The following is a 15,467-nucleotide window of genomic DNA, read 5'->3' on the forward strand; positions in this document are numbered from 1 at the left end:
GTGAGCTTTCCAGCACTGCTCTGGCTAGGCCACCCAATGCTGCTCTCAGTAGAAGGCATGGCCAAATCTCCTACTTTCATGCCTTCAGCGTCTAGCCCACCCACCCCCAAGTGTCTAGAGCCACATCTGTTGCTTGTTCCTCCTTGCTGCTGCTGCCAGAAGTGCATGCTCCTCCTGAGGAAAATGGTTGGAGACTTCCACAGTGCTACAATTAGCTCTTTTTAATGAGATGGCCCATATCAGACCTCAGGGAAGCTCCAAAGCCAGTGATGATACCTCAGTGTTAACAGCAGAGGACACAGTCAGACATTCGCGCCTTGTTGGTTCACGGCTGGAATGCAGGTCCAGCTGCTGTTCCTTAGCTGTCAGTGGCTTGCTTTCTCTTCAGTGGTGACAGAAGCAGCTCTGGCTGCCTGGCTGGAGGCCAAGCCCTGAGGGTCCAGTGGCAAATTCTTCTGGGAGGAGGGGAATCTTTCCTTCCCCAGAATAAATGATGAGTCTCAGACAGTCATGGTAGAGGAATGGAGTGAGAGAGTGAGCAAGTGAGCATTTATTTAATGAATCAGGGATATTATAGGCCTTGGGCAGTGGGAGGGGTCTCAAGGCGAATATGTTTACTTCTCTGGGGCTAACGGTGCTAGGAATACTTTATTTACATGTAATTGTACACAGTGCATAAAGAGGAACACAGTAATTATTCTGTAGTTGGGGGAAGAACTTTAGGTATGGTTAAAGGTCATTTGTTGAAAGCTCCGGTCTCATTATCATAGGGTGGGGTATTTCCAGGAATCCCCTGGTTCACACTGACCAGATTTCTTATCAGGAAAGGTTGGGTCTGTAATCTTCCCTGAAGGCTAAGTGACTCACCTTAGAGGATCTGGGGTTTCCCCAGATCTGGGAGAGAAGAGGGAACCCAGATGAGAAAGGGAGTCTGTCTTTTTTGCACTGAGCTCAGGGGCTACCTGGTATTGCCAGACTTCAGCCTTAACAGCAGGGTTGGACATCCACAGTGCTGCCCAGGCGAGGGGCCCACTCTCCCAAGTGCAGTAGCCTGTGAGGGGCTGGGCCAGCTCTCCAGCCTAATGCAGGTGGCAAGTGGGGAGGGAAGAAGGGCATCACCCCCACACCACCTCACTGAAGACAAGTAGTAGGTCCAGTTCTCCCTCTCCACACTCTAGCCATCGGGGTTGGCACACGTGTACTCCCACCACCAGGGTCAGCTCTGCTGTGCTGTTCAGGGGAGGCTCAGGACCTACTCTCTAGAGTGCTGCCACTGGTCAGGGGAAGGGCTTTCTATCCTTAGAGTTCATGACTCTGGGCAGCTTTCCCAACTGCCTGAGGTGGTGAGGGCATGTGGTGGGGGTGGGGCATTACCTCTGCACCTGTGCCACTCCATAGCAGATGAGTGGTGGGGTCCGCTCTCCCACACTCACATCCTCTGATGGCTCACCCTCACCCCTGTCATCAGGGCCAGCTCCTCTGTACTGCCAGAAGTGAGATATGGGGCCAGCTCTCCAGAGTGCCATATCTAGTGAGGGGTGGGGCCAGTTCTGCACAACCATTGAACATCCAGGCTGCCCCCACCAGAGACAGTCTCCAGGTTCTCTAGTGGTAATATGAGTCATGGACATTGACACCAACTCCTGCCATTATATAGCCACAGACTGCTTGGGCTGGAAGCTCACCATGGCCCCAAGTGGCGGGGCTGGCCACTCACAACCAGCTACTCCTCTCCACCCTTGATTCTCTAGTTCCATCTGTCTTTCTAATGCTCAAGTTGCTCCACTTCTCTTCCTCTCCCATCTGACTACCACATACTTGCACATGTGGTGGCTCCTGCTTAACGCTGACCACGTGGCCATGTGGGTGACATTCTCCATCCACATTGTGTGGTGTGTTGGCAAGCAGGTATCTATGGCCCGCTTGTGCCATGCAATGGAGGGAGGGTCTGTCGGTGACATAGTGATCCGCAGGTCTCTATCTGTCGTCATCCTTCCAAGCTACACTACCTGGATTTGATTTGATTTGATTTTCATGAGCCCTAGGCACAGAACACCTTTGGCCAGCAAGCCAGGCATCAAGCTAGGATGAACAAAAAACTTCCATCTGCTCTGCCCCTGACTGATAACAAAAATACCACCAACAATGTGTCTCTTTGCCCATTGCCAGGGGGAATGATAAACCCTTCTTAAGCTGAAAAATATTTTAAGTAAGAATGTATTGAGCACCATGATCACTTAGCAACACAGTATATAAGAGTATCATGAGGTCAGTTGGGAGCTGCACCTCACTGCTGTTGCCCAGCATCTCAAAAAAGTATCTTAATGCATATTGCCAGCCTGGGAAAAGATGAAAATTCAAAATTTAAAATAAGTTTCTACTGAATGTGTGTTACTTTTGTACCCTTATAATTTGAACCTTAGTAAATCAAGGGTCATATTGGATTGCTGAAGTCATCTGTTTTTGTCATCAGTATGGAAACTACAAGATGATATGCCCAAGATTGCATGGGTCTATAACACACTGCACGTCTCCATCTTATGGCAGGAAATGATGCCTCACTGATGAGTCACCCAAAGATAGAAATTTCTCTCTTGCCTATTATTTCAGTGAAATGAGGCATCCAAAACACCCAGGTGTCACTCTCAAGTCTTTGTCAAAAAATTGATTATGTCTCCTTGATAGAAGCCATCTCTCCCAAGGACTTAGTTTTACAAAACATTAGAGTTCAGAGTTACAAGACAGAAAGCAGGCTTGTGAATAAATAAATATGGAGCTATATTCCAGCTACTTTAACATACTTAGTTTTTTAACATTGGGTGTTTGATATTAGACTGTTTTCTAAACTTGTTGGTTTCATAGTTATGGTCAACCTAGCAGCTGTGGCAGACTTGTCATTGTTGTACAGACAGATACTGAAACCAATATCCACAGGTTGGAAGAAAATACAGGAAGTGGTAAAGCTCTGCAAGAAATACTTCAGCATTGAATGTCTATATTATTATCATATTGTAAAAGAAAATAAATAATGATATAAAAATTCAGTTTTGACTGAGTCACAGAATGATTCAGGAGTTAGGTTTTGAATGTAAAGGGTTTTGGGTGAATTCTTTAGTATTTTTGTTTAATGTTTTTTTTTTCATTAACATATACATGTTGAAGAGCAATATAAAATTATATTAAAGTCTAAAGAGTTCTCTTAATAAATGACTATAAAAGTGTAATTAATAAAGCATGTCATAGTTAAATCAGTAGACATTGTCTTCTTTTACAGTACATGATAATCTTACAGGGAATGATAATCTACAGAAATTATCTTAACTTCACTGAAATAGAGTATTGAGGCCTGCCTGTACCATCTCTACTCTGTAGTTCCCAAATACATTTTTGCAGTTGAAGAAATGGCACTATTTGCCAGTCCTTGGTAAGTTTCTTTCATATGTGAGCTTTAAGATTTCAGAGAATTGATAGGAACCTGTACTTACTGAGCCAGGCTTTCACCATAGAGCTCAGGCTGGCCTTAAATTGTTCTCGTGCCTCCATTTCCTTGACTTATGAGTATAACCACCATACCCAGCCAGTTATCTGCCTTTACTTTCTCTCTTTCCTTCTTTCCTCTTTCTTTCTTCCTTCCTTCCTTCCTTTCTTTCTTTCTTTCTTTCTTTCTTTCTCTTTCTTTCTTCCTTTCTTTCTCTCTTTTTCTCTCTCCCTCTCTTTCTTTCTTTCTTTCTTTCTTTCTTTTTTTCTTTCTTTTTCTCTTTCTCTCTTTCTCTCTCTCTGTCTTTCTTTCTTTTTTCCAAGACAGGGTTTCTCTGTATAGCTTTGGCTGCTCTGCACTCACTTTGTAGACCAGGCTAGCCCCCCACTCACAGAGATCTGCCTGCCCGTGCCTCCCTGAGTGCTGGGATAAGGGTGTGTACCACCAACACCTGGCTTAATTATTTCTTTAGATGTTACTGATTGTCTGTTCTCTTCCCCATTTTTTGTACTGACTATACTTTACTGACTATACTTTTACAAGACTATGGCATTATCTAAAATACCTCACTTATTTATTTAAATGTTCTCTCCAGGACCTAAAAGAAAGAATCATGCCTTATTCATTGTATGAATCTCTATGTAGCATAATGCTTACCAAATGGCGGGCAAAATCTGGAGTTTGATTGAATTAACTACCCTAACCAGAACATGTTTAGTGCCTCAAAATAAATATTCTGAACCTTAATGCTGAAGTCCTCAGACATAATCTGTAATATTTACCTATGAAGTATAATGGTTTAATGGATTAAAAAAAGAATCAAGTGTTTGATGATTAAATGTGGGCTAACAGCACTAACCCAGGTGAAAGAGCTTCAACCCTTGTAATAATCTAGTTAATGATATACATAATTTTATGTAGAAATATTTTTTTCAGACTGGGCATGGTGACTCTACCCATAATTCCAGGAGATAGAGGCAGGAGAATAGACAGTTTTAAGGCCAGCCTGAGTTATATGGTGAGAAACTGTCTCAGAAATAATGTATATATTTATATTTTATATATCATATATAATTTTTTTTTACAAATTCTGACTGAAGAATGTACAGGCAGGAAAGGAAAATTATTATATAAAATGGCTACATTCTTCTTTCCTAATGAAAATAGTAAGGAAGCTTAGCAGTGGTGGTGCACACTTTTAATCCCAGCACTTGGGTGGCAGAGGCAGGTGGATCTCTGTAAGTTCAAGACCAGCCAGGACTGTTATACAGAGAACCCCTGTCGCAAAAACAAAATAAAAACACAAAACAACAAAAAATAAAAACACAAAACAACAACAGCAAAATGAGCCAGGCACAGTGGCATACACCTGTAATCCCAGTACTCTGGGAGGCACAGCAGGTAGATCACTGTGAGTTTAAGGCCAGTCTGGTCTACAAAGTGAGTCTAGAGCATCCAAAATTACACAGAGAAACTCTGTCTTAAAAAACAAAAAGAAAAAAGTAAGGAAATATAAGAGGCTCTAGGGGTACTTGATTCTCTAAGACCAACCAAGGCTGAGAACCCGAGTTCCAGGACCAGGATTCCATGGTGAAGGGCAAAAATTCCTGAAAGTTGTCTTCAGCCTTCGAAAATCCTGAATGGATAATTAGAAGAATGTTTATGCACATAATACCTGAATAGAAAATCAGAAGAAAGTTTATCATACACTGTAGTTTACCAAACTCCAGACACCACCCTAATCATTTTTCATGGGTTACTCCACTTGAGTACAATGCTACAATCCCTGCTTTACATGCAAAGATGGTGGTACTGGGAAAGGTTAATACACTCAAGGCACACAGACAGAGCCTGCCTAGAACTGGTGGTCGGAGTGGACAGAATGTTCCTGTCTGGTGTCCTAAGTGACAGCAGGGCAACACAGCAGAGAGAAGAAAGACAAAAGCTATGAGCATCCCTGAGTCATCTCTTTGGATTTCCGTAAGCCCCTCTGGCAGGCTTATCATGGACAACTGACCTATTTTGCTTCTCTGTTGCTGTGATAAACATCATGACCAAAGCAGCCTGAGGGAGGAAAAGGTTCATTTGGCTTACACTCCAGAAAACACTCCCTCACCAGTAAGAGCAGTACATCATTCCAGTCCGTTTTCAGTGTGAGACACATTTAGAGCTCATCAAAGAGTCATAGAAAAGCAAGAGGTGCTGGACCTTCTTACCCCTAGGAGCTGCCTGCTTGTCTTAGAACTCTCTGATCTTGGAAGCTGCAGGCAATCTGCTTTGTGATGAGTGCCAGAGTACTCACTAGCTAAGGCTTTGTGTCCTAAACTAACAACATGTGTAAGTTGGGCAAGGGGCTATGTTAAAAGAATTCGAGGTTGTGGGTCTCCAAATTATCAGCTGATGGGAAAAAGAGCATGGATTTCTTGAGATTAGGAACTTTTAAAATCACTGTCTTATACCAATCTTCATAGCAGCCATTTTTGCCTTTCTATATGCTGGAGTCTGTTTCTGCAGGAGGGTGTATTAGAAATGGCTTCATTTTCACTAAGGGGAAAAAAAGATTTCAGAGCATTTCTGGCTTTCTTGGTGTCTTAGTTAGGGTTTTATTGCTGTGAAGAGACACCAGGACCAAGGCAACTCTTATAAAAGAAAACATTTAATTTGGGGCTGGCTTCCAGTTTCAGAGGATTCGTCTGTTATCATCAGGGCGGGAAGCGTGGCAGCGTGCAGGCAGACTTGGTGCTGGAGAGGCTGAGAGTGCTACATCCTCATCTGCCGGCAGCCTAAAGGGGTCTGTGCTCCACAGGGGGAGTAGCTCGAGCATAGACACTACCTCAAAGCCTGCCTCCACAGTGACACACCTCCTCTAGCAAGGCCACACCTCCTAACAATGCGACTCTTTGTGGCCCAACATTCAAATACATGAGTTTGTTTGGGTCCATACCTATTGAAACCACCACACTTAGTAATAACTGATTTTAAATTAATTTTTAATTAGTGTTTATTAATCCTTTATCTTTGTTGTTCTACTGACCATTGCAGTCTGTGTGTCTTTGTGTTTTTCTAACACGTTAATATTTTTTAATTGATTGTGTAACTGAGTATTCTCATTGGAATTTTTCCCTACTTAATGCTTTGATATGATCTGCAAACTTCTTTTGATTCACTTTCCTATGTAAGAATATGGGTAGTTTATTGATCTGTGGCTTAGTGTTAATAATCTGACATTTCATTGTATTTTTTTAATTACACTTTATTTACTTTGTATCCTCTCTCTAGTTCCCTCCCTTCTCCCCTCCCAATCCCTCCTTTCCTCCCCCTTCTCCACACACTCCCCTCCCCAACTCCACTGGTAGGGGAGGATTTCTTTTTCTTCCTTCTGATCCTAGTCTGTTAGGTCTCATCAGGAGTGACTGCATTGTCTTCCTCTGTGGCCTGGTAAGGCTGCTCCCCCCTCAGGGGGAGGTGATCAAAGAGCAGGCCAATCAGTTCATGGCAGAAGCAGTTCCTGTTCCCATTACTATGGAACCCACTTGGACACTGAACTGCCATGGGCTACATCTGTGCAGGGGTTCTAGGTTATCTCCATGCATGGTATTTGGTTGGAGTATGAGTCTCAGGAAAGACCCCTGTGCTCAGATTTTTTGGTTCTATTGCTCTCCTTGTGGACCTCCTGTCCTCTCCAGCTCTTACTATTATTTCCCACTTCTTTCATAAGATTCCCTGCATTCTGCCCAAAGTTTGGCCATAAGTCTCAACTTCTGCTTTGATAGTCTGCAGGGCGGAGCCTTTCAGAGGCCCTCTGTGGGAGGCTCCTAACTTGTTTCCTGTTTTCTTCTCTTCTGGTGTCCATCCTCTTTGCCTTTCGGAGTGGGGATTGAGCATTTTAGCCAGTCCACCCTCTTGATTAGTTTCTTTAGGTGTACAGATTTTAGTAGGTTTATCTTATATGTCTATATGAGTGAGTATATACCATGTGTGTCTTTCTGCTTCTGGGATGGCTCACTCAGGATGATCCTTTCCAGGTCCCACCATTTACCTGCAAATTTCATGATTTCCTTGTTTTTCATTGCTGAGTAATATTCCATTGTGTAGATGTACCACAATTTCTGTATCCATTCTTAAGTTGTGGGGCATCTGTGTTGTTTCCAGCTTCTGGCTATTACAAATAAAGCTGCTACAAACATGGTTGAGCAAATGTCCTTATTGTGTACTTGAACCCCTTTTGGATATATGCCTAGGAGTGGTATAGCTGGATCTTGAGGAAGCCCTATTCCTTGTTGTCTGAGAAAGGGCCAGATTGATTTCCAGAGTGGTTGTACAAGTTTATATTCCCACCAGCACTGGAAGAGGGTTCCCCTTTCTCCTCAACCTCTCCAGCATGTGTTGTCCCTTGAGGTTTTTATCTTGGCCATTTTGATGGGTGTAAGGTGAAATCTCAGGTCGTTTTGATTTGCATTTCCCTGATGGCTAATGAGGTTGAGCATTTCTTTAAGTGTTTCTCTGCCATTTGATATTCCTCTATTGAGAATTCTCTGTTTAGCTCTGTTCCCCATTTTTTAAGTGAATTACTTGGTTTGCTGGTTTTCAGCTTCTTTAGTTCTTTATAAATAGTGGATATTAGCCCTCTGTCAGATAGAGGGTTGGTGAAGATTCCCAATCTGTAGGCAGTTGTTTTGTTTTGATGTCGGTGTCCTTTGCTTTACAGAAGTTTTCAGTTTCATGAGGTCCCATTTATTGATTGTTGCTCTTAGAGCCTGTGCTGTTGGTGTTCTGTTCAGGAAGTTGTCTCCTGTAACAATGAGTTCTAGGGTCTTACACTTTTTCTTCTAACCAATGTAATGTGTCTGGTTTTATGTTGAGGTCTTTGATCCACTTGGACTTTAGTTTTGTGCAGGGTGATAAGTATGGATCTATTTGCATTTTTCTACATGTAGACATCCAATTAGACCAGCACCAGTTGTTGAAGATGCTATCTTTTTTCCATTGTATGGTTTTGGCATCTTTGTCAAAGATCAGGTGTCCATAAGTATGTGGGTTTATTTCTGGGTCTTCTATTCGGTTCCATTGATCCACCAGTCTGTTTCTATGCCAGTATCATGCAGTTTTTATTACTGTTGCTCTAAAGTACAGCTTAAGATCAGGGATGGAGATACCTCCAAAAGATCTTTTATTGTAGAGGATTGTTTTAGCAATTCTGGGTTTCTTGTTAGTCCATATGAAGTTGAGAATTTTTCTTTCAAGGTCTGTAAGAATTGTGTTGGTAATTTGATGGAAATTGTATTGAATCTGTATATTGCTTTTGGTAAGATGGCCATTTTTACTATGTTAATCTGCCCAAGCCATGAGCTTGGGAGATCTTTTCATCTTCTGATATCTTCTTCTAATTCTTTCTTCAGAGACTGAAATTTTTTTCCTACAAGTCTTTGACTTGCTTGGTTAGGGTTACACCAAGGTACTTTATGTCTTTTGTGCTATTGTGAAGGGTGTTGTTTCCTCAATTTCTTTCTCAGCCCTTTTGTCTTTTGTATACAGGAGGGCTACTGTTTTCTTGTTTGTTTGTTTGTTTGTTTGTTTGTTTGTTTGTTTTCGAGTTAATTTTGTATCCTGCCACTTTGCTGAAGGTGTTTATCAGCTGTAGGAGTTCCCTGGTAGAATTTTTGGGGTCAGTCAGGTATACTATCATATCATCTGCAAATAGTGATACTTTGACTTATTCCTTTCGGATTTGTATCCCCTTGATCTCCTTCAATTGTCTTATTGCTCTAGCAAAGACTTCCAGAACTATGTTGAAGAGATATGGAGAGAGTGGGCAGCCTTGCCTTGTCCCTGACTTCAGTGGGATTGCTTTAAGTTTCTCTCTGTTTAGTTTTTCATTGTATTTTTAATTTAAACTTTTATTTGAGTCTTTAAATACGTAAATTGTGCTCTATACATTCAAATTATGCCTTGGTAATTTTATACTTTCATTGGTAGTTCCAAAGCATCTTTCGGTTATAACGAAAATAGCCTCTTCCCATCTCAGTTCTTCTCCCGAATACGTAGCTATTCCCATTGCACCTGACAGAATGAGCAGGGTGAAAGAGAGAAAGAGTGTAGTTAACAGTGGCGCAATTTTAATCGGTACAGTTAAAGTATTGTACATTATCTGAAAGCCCTTTAAAACCCAGCTCTTTTTGAACTTGTGAACACAGTGCTGGACTCTCCCTGAAAGCAAAGCCAGTCTGCTCTGCACCCGAATTTCTGTGTTCTTCTCAGAAGCAGCCTCTCCTCTGGCTGCCCTCTTCATTTTGCACTCCTCATGACACATGGGAGTACCCTCCCAGCTCTTCAGAGAATCCCCTAAAAACAGGCCCTGGCTCCTGTAGTTCCGAGGCTACCACTGCTCCTCAGAGCCCTGATGCTAGTGAGACCTGATGAAGCACCTGCTCCCCTAAATACTGCTGCAGACCTCAGAACCTGCCCCACCCCCCCATCAGCTGCTTTCTCCTGGACACTTCATTCTGGCCTTCTTATGTGAATTGGCTGCTGTTGGCAGATTTAGTTTTAAAATCTCCCAGTTTGTCTCTTTGTGGTTCCTTCCTACCTGAGAGCTGTTAGCACTTATTTTGGTTTTTGGTTGCTTGCTTGCGTGGTTGGTTTGGTTTTTGTTTTCTTTTGTTTTGTTTTCAGATGGAAAAAAAAATTGAACTACTATAACACATGCCAGTGTCTTAGGTGTCTGTTCAATGGTTTGCTTTAAACTTTATTATTTTATGTGTGTGAGTGCCTTACCTGCTTATATGTGTGTGCACCATGTGCATGCAGGGCCCACAGAGGTCAGAAGAGGGTGTTACCTTCCCTGCAACTAGAGTTACAGGTGATTATGAATTGCTATGTGGGTGCTAGGACTCAAACAGGAATCCTCTGGTTGAGCAGCCAGTGCTCTTAACTGCTGAGCCGTGTCTTCTGTCACCTGAACTTTTTAAAATTCATTTTACATCCCAGTCATAGCCCCCTCCCTTCTCTCCTTTTGGTCCCACCCTCCTTCCCTTTTGTCCTATCCTCTTTCCCCTACTTCTCAGAAAAGGGGAGCCCATCTACCCACCCACCTCAGTATATCAAGTCACATCAGGACTGGGTACATCCTCTTCTCCTGTAGCCTGCAGAGGTAGCCTCACCAGGGGAAAGTGATAGAAAAGCAGGCATCAGAGTTTATGTCAGAGTCAGCCCCCTTTCCACTTACTAGGGAACCCACATGAGGACGCAGCTGCCCATCAACTACATCTGTGTAGGGGGCCTAGGTCCAGTCCATGCATGGTCCTTAGTTGGTGCTTCTATCTCCACAGCCTTCCCCCCACCCTCTGAGCCCAGGTTAGTCGGTTCTGTTGGTCTTCTTATGGAGCTCCTGTCCCCTCCAGGTCCTTCTATTCTTACCCCAAGTCGTCCACAAGACTCCCTGTACCCTACCCAATGCTTGTTTGTGGGTCTCAGCATCTGTTTCCATCAGCTGTTTGGTGAAGCCTCTCAAAGGACAGCTGTAAAGAGTTTCACCTCATAACTGCTACCAACCTTACCAAATAAAATATGTTAAATCATATAACATTTGTAGTAATTCTCCAAGGAATTCTTCATGAATTCAAATGTAATATTGAAATGATACAAAGGATATGGTAGGGCCATGTTTTTCTTAGCATTGTATAAATAGGCTTCTGTGAGCAGGAAAGTGGAGCTTAGTCTTCTGATAGGATGGTCTTTATGGGAGTATTATAACCTCATTTGTGTTTGTGAAATAATGTTCATGTGTCCTCCTATCACGTTGTCTGTATAATGGTCTAAAATTGTATATTTCTTGTGTTGTCCAAGCCTACAGAAATGACAAAAAAAATGGTAGTTTTGAATTTCAATTCTATATAGCCCCATTCTGCCACCTTCTGGTAGACTCCATTGCTTATACTGCTATGTGCTATGTGTCATCTAATTATTGTTACCATAGTAGCAGAGTTTTATTTGGGGCTGGGATACTTCAGATGGGGTCAGTTAAGCTGTGACCTCATTCTCACATTTCTTAGTTATAAGATGTGCAAAGGTTATTGGGAGAGAATACATGATGACCTGTGGGGCTGTGTACCATGTGGTATTGCTTATAACTACTTGGGATGTTTCCACAAGTCCAAAGTTCCTTCAGGTGTTATGCGATATTAAATGATGTCAAGTTTGTTAGCTGTTTATCACAGTCCCAGTAAACAAATAACTTGGAAAGTAATATAGAAATGAAAGTTAATAAAGCATTACAAATTTTTAATAGAGAAACTAATGTTAGGTGTGGTAATTTCTTATTGTAACTTTAAAATAAAGTGAGAATAAAATCAGAAAAGCTTAATGTTTTTTATCCCTGGTTTTATGACACCTTGATATGCTTTCACGTTTCCAAAGTATTTCCAAGTTTCTAAGAACATTTGGGGAAAGAAAAAGTTGGGGGCTTCGCTTTGTGACTAGAGTACATACCTAACAAGTAGGTGGACATAGATTTAGTATGGAGCACCAGAAAAAGACAGACAGACAGACAGGAGGAAAGAAGGAAAGAAAGAAAGAATTTTTGAAATCACTGTTTATTTAAAATAGATAAATTGAAGACAGTGGAATGCACAGTATCCTAAAGTAGTTGGAATATATTTGCTATACTGAGAACTAATAAATGCCCTTTAGGGGCCGAGCAGATAGTTCACTCTATCAAGCTTGAAGACATGATTTCCATCTCCAGAATAAATACCAAAAAAGGAAAAGTTGGGCATGGGAGCATACACTTGTAATTTAGTTTTGAAGAGACAGATCTGTGGGACTTAATGTCTGGCCAGTCGGCCTCGCCTGTTTGGACAGTTCCAGGCCACTGAAAGAAAGTCCTTCCTGAGAATGACTCCTAGGCTATTTCTTGGCCATCACACACACACACACACACACACACACACACACACACACACACACACGTGTGCGCATGCATAAATATGTGCACACTCACTCACACATTGCACTGTGGTTAGATACCTGAGCTGTAAAGCTTGCTCTTAGGCACACTGTCAGGGCTTTCCTGCTAGAGTGCTGCCTCTCTGCTGCCTTCTTTCATTTCAGGTGATGCTGTAGGGATTTGGGGAGGGGTGAGAAAATGCCTTTTCACTTCTGATTTGGGTATCTAGAGAACCCCTTCATAGTGATGTAGATGGCTGCCTAGCCATGATCTTGGCTATTGAGTAGGTAAATGAATTAGAAGTTTCTCATCAACATGAAGGTCTTTAAAATATTTGAGGAAGATAATCTCTGAAATCTGGAGTTTCAAATTTTATACTTTATTGTTCTTATGTTGGAATTTCATTCTCCCAATTTCCCTTACTTTATTGCATTTAGGTCATATCTGTTTTCTGTTCTTTTGTAAATTACTGTGCTCTAATGACTTCAGGCTATTCCCATTCATCATGTCTGATTCATTCATCACTGTTCTGATGCTCATCACTCTGGCTGATGCTTATCTAGACTTCACATATTCACATATTTGATTCAGTTTCTTTTGAATGTGAAAATGGCTTTTGTTTCTTTGCTTATTGACATGTAGAGGTTGCTCCTTGCTCGTAGACATCTTTCTTTGATGCTTGTTCATGGCCCTGAAGGCTTGAACAAGGCACTCTGATTCTTCTCAGGTTTGGAATCTAATGATTTCCTGCCATGTAATTGTTCTTCTGCTTCCAACTGAAGAACATTTTCTAGTGTTAAAAGCCAATGTGATTAGTTCAGGCCACCTGAATAACTGTCTATTTTATGGTCACTAATCAGTCACCTTAATTTCATCTGCAAAAGCTTTTGACACAGACTGTAACACACTAATAGACTCTAAGGGGGTGATGGGACTAGTGGGATTAGTGGAGCATCCTACCTTCCGGAAGTGTGCAGTTTAATCCTAAGTGTAGCTTTGGATCAAAGCAAGAAAAGGAATTTGCAAACGGGGCTTGGGAAGGTTTAGAAACGGCAGATACATCCATACTGATGTTTTTAAGATACGAATGGGAGGAATGGCACTAGATGGAAGCCTGTTAAATAAAGTATTGTGCTTGAATTTTGGGGTCCATCAGAAGTCACAGGAGTGTTTCCTTGGAATAAAAATATCCAACAAGATTATAAACTATTTTTTGACTGCTTTACTCCAAGTATTGTTGTTTGCTGTCTTAGACATTAAGGAGACCCAAAGGCTGAAAACATGGAAATGATCATGGAAACTTATTTAGTTGAAAAGTTTTCCAAGTGTGAGATAGTAATTTCTTGTCACCTTGGCACAAGTGATTGCCAAAGAATTTTATATAACATTACATTTTGAAAGGAATATGTTTATATAACCATTTTTAAAATGAGATTTCATTTTATGTGTATATATACACGCACCATGTGTTTGCCTAGTGCCGACAGAGGCCAGAAGAGGGCATCATGTACAGTCATTTGTGAGCTCCTCTTGGGTGCTAGGAACTGAACCTGAGTCTTTTACAGGTTCTTTTAACCACTTGCCATTTCTCCAGCCCATGTATATAATTTTCTGTTACATAGCTCTCTGACAAAAGCAAAGTAACTCAATTGGGCTTATTTAGAAAAGAGTATATGTTGATTCTACACTTAAATCATATTGGAATTTAGCCCCTTTGAACATTTTATTTCTAAAACAATTAACAAATTACTAAAATAAAAACCTATGAGATTGGCTTCTACTGTTGGTTAATAAGATGAGGCAGGTTGCCATCATTCTCTCTCCCACTAGAACACATATAGTAACTATGCAAACGCTTTGAAGAATAAGTGACAACAGGCAGTTTGGATAGGAAATCCAAGCCCTGGAAAGAGACAGGCATGGTGATGAATTTCATGCTTTTAACTCCCCCCCCCCCCATACACATTGCCTAATCCTGGCAGTGCGCAGGGGGTTTCAACAAAAATTGTTCCAGAAGAAACTCTGAGAGACCATGAAAGGAAATTTACCCCAGGAAGGAAACAGTGAGGGGCATCTTGTATGGAGCTTCTCTCCTTACCCTACCTCAATCAAGGTGCACACTAAAACAGGTGATTGAGACTGTCTCAAGTAGCAGTGCTCAGGTGTGTAAATCATGGAGCATGGGGATAACACAGGACTCCATGCAGTAGATTAGAGGACATGAATTATCACCAACAATGGAAGGACAATGCGTGCAAACAAGGAGAGACCTGGAAGAACCTGTGCATCAGTGTAAAAAGCTGTGACATGGCTGGACACCAGTGTCTGCAAGGGAAGGTGGCTGAGCATGCATCCAAGTTTATGTTGTTCTTATGTCTGGTTAAGAGCTGAAATATATGCCTAAAATTCATGTGGTAAAGGCTTGTCCCCAGTGTCCCCATATTGGGAGGTGAATGGATCATGAGGTCGCTGGTCTCATCAGTGGATTGATAAGTTCATAGTTTAATAGGCTGTTGGGAAGGGATGGAAACTTTAGCAGTTGGAACCTTGTCAGAGGAACTAGGTCATTAGGGGATTGCCTTTAAAGGGTAAATGTCGCTGACAGTTATATTTGACAAGTAGAAAATGCTTTTTACATTTGTATGTGGAGCATTCACTGTCACCATATGTGAAGTAAAAAAAAAAAAAAAAAACCAACAAATTTAGGAATAAGAATCATACAAAATACTCTCTTACCAAATAGCATTAACTTAGAAATCAAAGATAGAAATATATTGGGAAATGTTGGAAATCATAATAGGATATTTTGGAAATTTAACACATCTCTTAAACAACTCCAGGTGAAATAGTTTTGGAGGAAACTAGAAAACATTTTGAGTTGACTGAAATGAAGTTATATCAGAACTTTTCAGATGCATGAAAATCTTTGTTGAAATTTGTATAGGATTAAGTTTCTATATTAGAAAATAAAAGTCTTGCATAGCAATCTAAATATTCACATTATAAAACAAGAAAATAAAGCAATGACACCAAAAATATAGAAAG

General features: G+C 41.3%; 1 protein-coding gene and 1 non-coding gene across 2 annotated transcripts in view; one reads left to right on the top strand and one right to left on the bottom strand.

Annotated features, from left to right (window-relative positions):
• Window positions 1-15,467, top strand: part of Prkacb (protein kinase cAMP-activated catalytic subunit beta) — a 96,321-nt gene that overhangs the window by 17,061 nt on the left and 63,793 nt on the right. The window lies entirely within an intron of this gene.
• LOC129682203 (small nucleolar RNA SNORA48) lies at window positions 2,033-2,174 on the bottom strand. The gene has a single exon (XR_008720949.1). It is a non-coding gene; the product is annotated as a small nucleolar RNA SNORA48 (small nucleolar RNA).

Source organism: Psammomys obesus, unplaced genomic scaffold, assembly GCF_907164565.1.
Source record: "Psammomys obesus unplaced genomic scaffold, mPsaObe1.curated_primary_1811, whole genome shotgun sequence".
Lineage (NCBI taxonomy): Eukaryota > Metazoa > Chordata > Mammalia > Rodentia > Muridae > Psammomys > Psammomys obesus.